This window comes from Dioscorea cayenensis, unplaced genomic scaffold, assembly GCF_009730915.1.
Source record: "Dioscorea cayenensis subsp. rotundata cultivar TDr96_F1 unplaced genomic scaffold, TDr96_F1_v2_PseudoChromosome.rev07_lg8_w22 25.fasta BLBR01001220.1, whole genome shotgun sequence".
NCBI lineage: Eukaryota > Viridiplantae > Streptophyta > Magnoliopsida > Dioscoreales > Dioscoreaceae > Dioscorea > Dioscorea cayenensis.
The window spans coordinates 3,769-13,068 of record NW_024087611.1 but is presented as its reverse complement, the minus strand read 5'-3'; the positions used below and the strand labels follow the sequence as shown (position 1 = coordinate 13,068).

Sequence of the window (9,300 nt, the reverse complement as noted above, 5' to 3'; positions counted from 1 at the left end):
AAATACTATGTGCTCTAGATCATTTGGCACTAAACTCCTTTAATTAATATTTTAACTTGAACCAATTCAGGTGGCTTGTGCTCACTTGGGTTGGGATGATAGATTTCAATTTTTTTACTCAAACATGAGTCTCAATGGTCAATACCTACCACACCATAATAGTCAACATAGGTGAGGAAAGCCCAAGAAAAAATATACTGGAACTCATGGATAGGTGTGTATTGCCACACTCCACATTTCTCTTCACGAACACTAGAGGGCAAGAATGACAATATCACATATTTGTCATGATGCGGTGGTAGGTGAAGGGAATTATTGATTGTAGGTGGGGAGAATTATTGGTGGTAGGTGTCACCAACCCCATTAATGTTCCCTTGGATCAAAATGATCCTGACCATCCATTTTGTTAGGTGAGGCCTATTAATACCCTCCAAAGACCTCTTGTAAATTACACAAGAATACATTGTAAGAAGCATCATCAATATACTTAAGTTTTTCTCCAAATCCTCTTGTGTCTCTTGTGGGTTTTATTCTTTTCTATTAAAGCTTTCATTTTTTCGTACTAGTAAGTCCATTTTGGGACTAACCAAAGGAGAAGGCTGCCTTGGCCAAATAGAACATCGACCAAGGGTCGCACGTGACTTTGCCAAAAAAGATCAAGTCCGTGACAAGTGGTATCAAAGCTTTGGTTTTCTCTTACTGACATCTTACTAGTGATAATGTTAGGCTCTCAAAGTGATATGGCTCAAGTTACTAAGGAGAAGCAACCCTGCAAGGAGAAAGCGAGCTCTAGAGAAATTATGGTGGCCATGAACACAATGCTCTCAAAAATGGAGCTTGTGGTGGCCGAAGGGCGAGAGCGGTTTGATGATGGTAACCATCGCATCGAGGGACTCGAGAGTAAGTGTGAAGAGTTTCGGAAGGAGATGCAAGGAGCACTCAACATCGCCACCTCAATATGCCTCGACCATGTCAAAAGCTTGGAGGAAACCCTCCAACCCTAAGTTGTTCTTCTTAAGGAAGAACTTACAAGGGTCGTTACCGAATTGAAGGAAGTTCAAGAGAAGCTTGTTCTTTGCAAGAGGGTGATTGCCCAAGGTTGATGTGCCTAGGCCCAAAGCTTAAAATAGGTCTAGGAATGCCACAGATATTGACAATTTCTTATGGAGCGACATTGGAAGAGGTACTTTGTCCATTATCTTTTTTGATGACTTCATGAGAGAACTCAAGAGGCAATTCTACCCCGAAAATGCCGAGAACGAGGCAAAGGCAAAACTTTGGCGACTATCCCATAAAGTGTCCAAGGCTACATGAAAGACTTCTCCAAAATATTTTTGGAGATCTCCGACTACCCCGCTCTATTTGCCTTCATGAAGGCCTACAACATTAGGCTAGAATAGAAGTCCATAGGAGGGGTGCCTGAGATCTCTGTTACACAACCGCAAGCGCACGGTTTTTGCCAAGTAGTAAATAAGTATCGATCCCACGAGGACCAAGTGTAATTACCAACCTATTGCAACAAGAGGTTATCTAGACAATTAAAAAGATGAGAATTAAGAACAACAAGAGACAAGGAATGAAACACAATCAGGGCTGAAGGGACACAGGGCTGTGGATCTTTCTTCAGATTAAAATAGACTTAGGTTTGGGAACTCACCACAAGGTATAACATGAATGATGTGCTGGATCTAAACTAGATTTGGGCAGATCTCTTGAAGGGCATTAATCCTAAGCTACTTGTCACTCTCTTTCAAGAGATAACAAGTTAGGCTTGATCAAGGTTACCTCCTACTTTCGTGGTAGATAAACCCTTCTCAAAACCTGAATAAAAACAGTGATTAAGCAATGAGCCCTCAAGAACTGCCTTTCAGCAGGTTCAGGATGATTAATGAGGTTCCAAGACCCAGGTTATCCTTTCAGTTAACCTAGATCTCTAAGATAGCAAGCAATGCTTTCACAATCACAAGTTTTGACACAAATCAGAAATCAACTCAAGAAATCTACCATTAAGCATGAAAGATCCATACAAAAGTATCAACACATCATACACAAAACACCTTGGGTTAATCCCAAACCTAAGAAAAGTTCTACTCACACACCATCTCAGTTACAAAGAAAAAGATAGAAAGAAAAGAAAGTCTGCAGAAAACAACACAGCAAGCTGAGAGGACTCCCTATGATGTCCACATGGTTTGATCTTTAATTTTCAGCTCTCTCCTCCTTCTTCAACTCTCCAGGTCTTCAAAGCTTCCCTTCTACCTTTCCAGCCGCCAGCCCCCTTTCCTGATCTTTTCCTCCTTTTCTGAAGCCTCTTTATGGTCCTTTTTATAGCCAAAAGAAAAAACCTGGGCCCCAGTCACTTTATGGACCACAGGTACTTCTCGCAGACCACAGATAGGCTGTGTTTCTTCCCAGTCTCCAGGTTTCTCAGCCAATTCCAGCTTCCTACAATGAAAACAACTAGAAAAAGTAGATTGTACAAGGAGAAAGGGAAATGACCATAAAAACTAGGAAAGATGCATGAATACTAGCTAAATGCATGATGTTTATAATGCAATTTATATGTTCAACAATCTCGCCACTGCCATTTCTATTGCGGAGTCCTTCATCGAATTCAAGAAGCCGGAGAAACCCAAGTCCTTCAAAAACAGGGTTTGAAAAGCAAGAATGGAGGAGAAAATAAGGAAGACTCTCCAAATTCCATAAGCCTAGGGAGTTCCGAAATACAACAAAAGGTAAAAAACTCCCGCCTCCTAAATGCTACTTCTGTGATGGACCTCACTTGTCCAAGAATTGTCCAAACAAAAGCAAGATCTCTACCTTGGTTAAGAAGAGGGAGTAAGCTCATGAAGAGAACATGGGGTCCTTGCAAATCCTAGATGGCATCAAAGCCAAGGTAGAGACCAATTCTGAGAAAAAGGGACACTTGTTCGTAGAAACCTAAGTAAAAGGCCAAGCTGTAAAGGCCTTAGTCGACAACGGCGCCTCTAACAACTTCATTGAGGTGAAAGAAGCCAAGAGGTTGGGTGTTGCCTACAAGAAGCAAGGGTGGCTCAAGGCCGTCAACTCCGAAGCCAAGTCCATATTCGGAGTAACACAGAGTAGAGGCACGCCTTGGAGAATGGATAAGCCAGGTTGATTTTTTTCTGTTGTACCAATGGATGACTAAGGTATAATACCCGAATTGGTCCCTCTACTCAGAAATACTCCCAACTAGTCCCTCTACTCTTGAAAATGGACCCACTTAGTCCATCTATTTTTAGTCTCTCCCAACTTGTCCCTTTACTCTTGAAAATGCAAGAACTAGTTGACCCATTTTCAAGAGTAGAAGGAACTAAGTGGGCCCAATTTTTAAAATAGAGGGACTAGTTAGGAGCATTTCTGAGTAGAAAAACCAAAAAGGAAGAGAGAAAAGTAAATGGACCAATTCGGGTATTATATCATGACTAAACCATGGTCCTCGGAATGGTGTTCATGGATAGCATCAAGGTGGTGCCAATTCCTTTCACCAACAACCATGTGCATTGTTGGAGAAGGAAACCCGAGCATGATACCATTGGCAAGGGAGGAATGCTTTTAAACTAAGCAAATCTCAGCTTTGAAACTGCAAAAGGGACTCAAGAAGTCATGCACTACTTTCCTTGCCATACTCAAAGAAGAAGCCAGAGAGACCTCTTGTGAAGCGCCAAAAGAGATCATGCCAGTCCTTGAGGAGTTCAAGGACATCACGCCACCGGAGTTGCCGAAAAACTTCCACCAAAGAGAAATGGACCACAAAATTAAGTAAGAGCATGGCTCAACACCACCGACCACAGTTCAATACCGAATAGCGTTTCCCAAGCTTGAAGAATTGAAGAAGTTGCTTGGCGCCAGCTACATCCAACCATCAAAAACACCATATGGCGCTCTTGTACTCTTCCAAAAAAAGCATGATGGGTCATTAAGTATGTGCATCAACTCATTAAGGATGTGCATCAACTACCGGGCTCTTAACAAACTTGTGGTGAAGAACAAGTATCCAATTCCCCTTATTGGAGACTTGTTTGATCGGCTTGGAGAAGCAAGATGGTTCACCAAGCTCGACCTAAAGTCTGAATATTACCAAGTACGAATTGCGGAGGAAAATGAACACATGTCTAACAAGGTGTGGTTCTTTTGAATTCCTTGTTACGCCTTTGGACTCACTAATGCCCCGGCTATTTTTTGTACTTTGATGAACCATATTTTTCATCCTCTTTTGGTCAAGTTTCGTTGTAGTGCATTTGGTTGATATAGTCATCTTTAGTAAAATCTTGGACAAACACATCCAACACCTACAATGGGTTTTCTAAGTTTTAAGGGATAATGAACTCTTTGTAAAGAAAGAAAAATGTGAATTTGTAAAGTGGAGGTGTCATTCTTGAGACATGTGGTTGGACATACAATGATCAAGATAGACAAGGCCAAGGTTCAAGCTATTGAGTTTTGGAAAACACCAAAAAGAGCTACCAAATTACGTAGCTTCCTTGGCTTTGTGAACTACTACCGCAAATTCATTTGTGGGCATTCCTTCATTGCTTCCCTTCTCACCAACTTACTCAAGAAAAATAAGCCATAAGAATGAATTGTGGCATGTCAAGAAGCCTTTACAATGTTGAAGCAAGCTGTAATGAAAGAGCCCGCACTTGTATTCCTAGACCATACCAAGACCTTTGAGATACAAACCAATGCTTCTGACTTTGCCATTGGTGGTGTATTAATGCAGGAAGGACACCCCATTACTTTTTGAAAGCCAGAAGCTCAACGAGACTGAGAAAGTAGATGGCGCAAAAGATGGAGATGACGGCCGTTGTACATTGCTTTAGAACTTGGAGGCATTGCTTATTAGAGGCCAAGTTCAAGGTGAAGACCGATAATGTTGTCACAAGCTACTTCCTGACCCAAAAGAAGTTGACTCTAAACAAAGCAAGATGGCAAATGTTCCTCACCGAGTTCGACTTCATGATGAAGCACAAGCCCGATAAGTCAAATTGTGTGGCGGACACCCTAAGTAGGACGATCGAGTTCGCCTCCATTTCTTCTCCGACTTTACCTTGGCATTGCAACATAGCCCTTAAGCCAAGAACATCTTGGAGGCCGCAAATGAAGGCAAGACTTGGTAATTTTGCATGAAAGATGGAACAATTGTGACAAAAGAGGATCGGCTTTATGTACACAAATGGCAAGGCCTACAGAAGGAGATATTGAGAGAATGTCATGACTTCTTTGGGCGGGACATCCGGAGACACAACTCACCCATACACTCATCGAAAGAGCTTATTATTGGCCTCACATGCAAGATGGTATTGAATTGTATCTGAAAACTTATCATGTATGTCAACAAAACAAGATGAACAAAGTCGCACCCCGGGACTTCTCCAGCCACTTCCTACTCCGGAGAGACCTTGGGAAAGCGTTGCCATGGACTTTATCATGCTCTTACCAAAGTCCAAAGGTTGTAGCAATATCCTGGTGGTCGTTGATCGATTCAGCAAGGACAGGGTTTTCATCACCATACCCACAAAGTTTAATGCCTAAGATGCCGCAAGATTTTCCTTAAGCATCTAGCCAAATATCGGGCATCTCTAAAATCATCATAAGTGGCCGCAACACAAGGTTCACAAGGCGGTTTTGGACCGAACTCTTCAAACTCATGGGGTCAGAGCTCAACTTTTCCACAAGTTTCTACCCCCAAACCGACAGCCAAACCAAAAGGGTGAACATCTTAGTAGAACTCTACCTTCGGCAATATGTGAGTGCTAACCAACAAGATTGGGTACAATTTCTTAACATGGTACAATTTTCTTACAACTTGCAAAAAAGTGAATCCTTAGGAGCAAGACCATTCGAGATAGCCACCCGACAACAACCGACCATGCCACACTTTGGGGAATGAGTACAATGGTCCTGAGTCCGGCCGCCTTTAAATTTGCCTAAGGACCGACATGGCAAGGGCTTATTTAGCCAAAGCCTCAAAGAAGATGAAGTAAACAGACAAAAAAAAGAAGACATGCAGAATATGAAAAAAGAGACCTGGTGATGGTAAAGCTCCTTCAACACCAAAACAGATTTGCAAAAGTGCACAAGGGTCTAGTAAGGAGGTATGAAGGACCATTTCCAATTGAGAGAAGGGTAGGCACGTTGGCCTACCAATTAAAGTTGCCAAAGCACTTAGAGATGCATTTGGTATTTCATCCAAATCTCCTAAACCTTATCATGGCGATGAAGTAGAGCTAAGCCACGGTGAGTCGAGAAGAACACCCATAGCCATCACTACTCTAGCCGAGCGTGATGTAGAGGAAATATTGGCACATTGCACCATCCGAAGGAAAGGGACTCATCTAAGCTACAAGGAGTGCTTTGTCAAATGGAGAAAGTTGCCAAAAAATGAGGCAAGTTGGGAACCGACACTCAAGTTATGGAACCATCGTGAAGCCATCAAGGCATACGAAGACGATGCGACGTGGACGTCGCCGGATTGAGTGGAGGAGGATGTCACACCACATTTCTTTTCAACACTAGAGGGCAAGAATGACAATAGATATGGTGGTAGGTGAAGGGAATTATTGATGGTGGGTAGGGAGAATTATTGGTGGTAGATGTCACCAACCCCCTTAATGTGAGCCCTTGGATCAAAATGATCTCAACCATCCATTTGTTAGATGAGGACCTATAAATACCTTCGAAAACTCTCTTGTAAATCACACAAAAATAAATTAGAGAAATTATGAAAAATTTCTCGTTACCCCTAGAAAGTCGAGACTTCAAGGTGGAATGAGAGAAATTTCATGAAAAATTTCTCGTTACCCCAAGAAAGCCGAGGCTTCGAGGTGGAATGACAGAAATTTATAGAAAATTTCTCGTTACCCCAAGGATGTCAAGACTTCAAGGTGGAATGAGAGAAGTTTCATGAAAAATTTCTCGTTACCCCAAGAAAGCCAAGGCTTCAAGGTGGAATGAGAGAGATTTCATAGAAATTCTCGTTACCCCAAGGAAGTCAAAACTTCAAGGTGGAATGAGAGAAATTTCATAAAAAAATTTCTCGTTACCCCAAGAAAGCCAAGGCTTCATGGTGGAATGAGAGAAATTTCATAGAAATTCTCGTTACCCCAAGATAAGCCAAGGCTTCATGGTGGAACGAGAGAAATTTCATAAGATTTTTTTTCTATAGGAGGCCTTGCAAAAAAATAAAATAAAATAAAATAAAATAAAATTACCAAAATACCCCCACTCAAATTCATCCTTTACTTTTTTTTCTCATTTTTTTACTCTCTTTCTCTTTTTTTCATCCTTTCATTTTCTCGTATTTTCCTTTCTTCTCTTATTTTACTCACACTCCCATTTTTCCATATTTTTTCCTTCTCTCTTTTTTTCAACTCACCCTTCCATTTTCCCTATTTTTTTCTCTCTTTTTTTTTAAATTCACCCTTCATTTTTATATATTTTTTTCCTTTTCTTTTTTTTATTCACCCTTCATTTTTTTTATTATTTTTTTCTTCTCTCCTTTTTTTTTCCACCCAAGAATAACAACCTTGAAGTATGTCTTCACCAAAACATATTTCCCTCATTAAGCTTCATGCACAAGTCCACTATTGACTTAACAATGCCCCACATGTTTGCAACATTTAAATTGATCTGGAAAGCAAAATCCCTCAGCTTGTAACCAATCATACTAAGAATCGCATGATTGTAGTGGTCTCTTGGATGAACTCTTGAGACATATCCAATCTTCATCAAATCGGCCCTCGCAAGAAAAGCCCGTGCGGTCCACTAGGCAAGTTTGTTGGCATTGTTCTTGAGCTCCCTAACTTCAGTTACAGTGTGGACCTCACAGGGAGTAACCAAATGAAGGTCATCATCAAGTTTCCATCTTCGGTAGCGGTATGCAACAGAGGCGAACTCCTCCCCATCAGCAGCGAAGGGGTTAGGCTCCTCAAAGGCAACCTTGTTGTCATCACAGTCGAGCACTTGCTGTGAAAAGTTCTGGTTGATGTAAGTAGCCTCCACGGCGAATGAGTGTGCGGAGTTGTTGTCTTTCTTTGCCTCAGGAAACGGCTCCTAAGAGGTCTCATTCAGTGACAAGAGCTCAAGCTGGAAACCATCGCGCTTGTCAAAGAAAAGCTTTGTTGCCAATGCGCTGGATGACAATGTCTCATGAGTAAACATAGCGCGGGGCGCACATGAGGGCGGAGGGGATAGCATCAGTGACAAAGACAGTGGCTTTATCTTCATAGCGAGGCAGTAGATGACGGGGTCGTAGGTAGTGGTGACCTTGAAGAAATCCCTGGTCTTGAAGTGCTCCATGCGGCACTTGTTCTTAGGACTGACGCGATCGTAGGAGCGGTCGTAGAGCTCGAAGGCACCACAAATCAGAAGGTCTTCTAGCGGCGCTGAGGTCCATGGTGAGCATTAGATGCAGGGCCGGAGGATCAGTTGTTATGGTGATAAAGCCGATCCCGGCGTGCACACTCCTCCTCGGCTTCGCGGTGGCGGGCTTCGACCTCCTCATAGCGTCGCTGCTGCCATTTTCAGAGTCACAATATTGTCCCTCCCAAGATCGAAGACCGGCTGCTCCGCATCGCCGGAATCACATCGCGCTGCTTATGATAGGCATCGATCTCGTCGTCCATAATTTCACCCGCGAATACATCGTCATTATCGGCATGGTTTTTTTTAGCGTTCTTCATCACCTTCCTTGGCTTCTTCGGTCTTCTACCCATTATGTTCGGTCGCGCGAGAGAGAAGGAGACGAGGTTTTTTTTTGCAAATGGGGAAGAGAGAGAGCACGAACGAGAGAGAAAAGAATACCTACTAGTGCATGCACGTGCATGTGTTTCTTTTTAAATGTATGAAAAAGAATTGTTGAGAGAGAGCATTAATGAGAGAGGAAAGAAATACATGCTACGGACGGGATGCATGTACGTGCATGGCTCCTTTTTCTTTAAATGCATAAAAATAAAAATTATATATTTTAGAGAGAGAGAGCATTAATGAGAGAGGAAAAGAAATACATGCTAATAATGCATGTCCATGCATATGCTTCGTTTCTCTTTAAATGCATGAACATGCAATGAATTTTTTTCTAAAAAAACGCATGCAAGAAAAAAACATTTTACCTCTTTTTATCTAAACCTGATCGTTTCTTTTTTTGTCTGTTCAGCTCTCCTTGTCTTCTTCTTCTTTCTTTTTCCCTTCTCTCTTCCTTCTCTGTCTCCCTTTCTCTCTATTTTCTTTAGTCTCTCCTCTCTTTTCTTTTCTTCCTCTCTCTCCTTCTTCTGTCTC

At 42.0% G+C, this 9,300-nt stretch overlaps 1 pseudogene; it reads right to left on the bottom strand.

The window, feature by feature from the left end:
* Positions 1 to 7,563: 7,563 nt before the first annotated feature.
* On the bottom strand, positions 7,564 to 8,738 carry LOC120255863 (annotated as a pseudogene).
* Between the last annotated feature and the right edge of the window lie 562 nt (positions 8,739 to 9,300).